This window comes from Alligator sinensis, unplaced genomic scaffold (genome assembly GCF_000455745.1).
Source record: "Alligator sinensis unplaced genomic scaffold, ASM45574v1 scaffold1012_1, whole genome shotgun sequence".
In the NCBI taxonomy this organism is placed as follows: domain Eukaryota; kingdom Metazoa; phylum Chordata; order Crocodylia; family Alligatoridae; genus Alligator; species Alligator sinensis.
The window spans coordinates 112,941-114,333 of record NW_005842104.1 but is presented as its reverse complement, the minus strand read 5'-3'; the positions used below and the strand labels follow the sequence as shown (position 1 = coordinate 114,333).

The 1,393-nt window shown below is 35.9% G+C and overlaps 1 protein-coding gene across 1 annotated transcript in view; it reads left to right on the top strand.

Moving 5' to 3' along the window:
- Nucleotides 1–1,393, top strand: part of LOC112550422 — a 37,454-nt gene that overhangs the window by 13,896 nt on the left and 22,165 nt on the right. The gene's annotated exons all lie outside the window — the stretch shown is intronic.

Sequence of the window (1,393 nt, the reverse complement as noted above, 5' to 3'; positions counted from 1 at the left end):
TCTCTAAAAGTCAGTTCTCCAAAATTGGGGTGCCTCTCTTAAGCAAGGAAGGTGATTTTCCATGCTGGAATGGGAGCATGGAACTGTTATAAAATGGCTGTCATCCTTAGCAAGGGAGGCAGGTGATGCTACCCCTTGTGGGGATGGGGGTGGAGTAGTACCTTTTGGCTTAGCAGCAAACAGCTACAATCAATTCACCATTGGCTGCTTGAGGGTTAACACTTTAGCTTTTGCCCAAGTAGCACCAGTCAGGATTCAGCCATGTGTCAGGACCCCCTGCAATAAAAATTCAGCCGTAGTTCTGGAAAAATATTTTTTTTTACTTCTGCTTTCTCAGAACAAGGTGAGTATCTTATTTGGGTATGTGCAGTATGTAAGAAAATATGGTTACATCCCTGAAGTGGAATTGCACAGATTTTATTAAAAATTCTGTGCAAAGTTTAGAATTTTCTATTAAAGTCTATAGGAGTATACCAGAGGATAAATAAATAAAAAAAGCCCATGAATAAAGGATGCTTGTTTTTTTCAGCAACAAAAGAGATTTTTGACAAACTGAAAGTTTGAAAAACAAAATCTGTATATATTTGATCAGGAAAGGATTATCCAAAAAATGAAAGCATCTCTTTCTTATTACCATATGTCCTATGCTACTCTTATATATCTATTTAGGAGGTTTGCAGTGTTATTGTAGCAGTGATGGTCCAGGAAATATGTGAGAAATGAGTTTTTTTTGATATACCTTTCATTGAACCAACTGTATAGTTGGGGGGCACTGTTAGGCAGGCTTTCAGGTACAGTAGTTTAATTAGAGATGGCCAGGTGGGGCACAGACCCAGATGTGTATTTAAATGGATTATTACGATGATGGACTCTGTGGAGCCTATGCTGCTGCTGTGTCTGCGACGCTTGTGTGGTGGCAGCAGCATTTTATTTTTTAAGCAGAATTAATGTGTGAAGCCAGGGGTTTCTATTTAAAGTCTACACTGTGATCTCATGAATTATAGTACTTTAGAATTTATGGAGTGATTTAAAATATGTTAGCAATTTTTTTATTTATTGTCAATGTAAAATAAAGAATGGGAAAGGGAAGTAATCCTCTTTTATGATTTGCTGCTCTTTTCAACAAATGGTTGTATCTTCTGTAGATACCATAAGATGGCACTATTAGCAGAACAATGCATATTCTTGAGGAATGTGGGAAAAGATCCTGTTTTTTTAGTGAGATGAAAGGGAATAGATGTATTAAAATATATTAGAGGAAGTTTTAATTTTTGGTCACAGGACAAGTCCTTGTTTAAACAACTAACTTTTTCATTTAGCTTAATATTTTACAAGTTTTCTTTGTTGATCTAACCTTCTCAACAATTCAAACACATGTATTTAGTCAATTAGG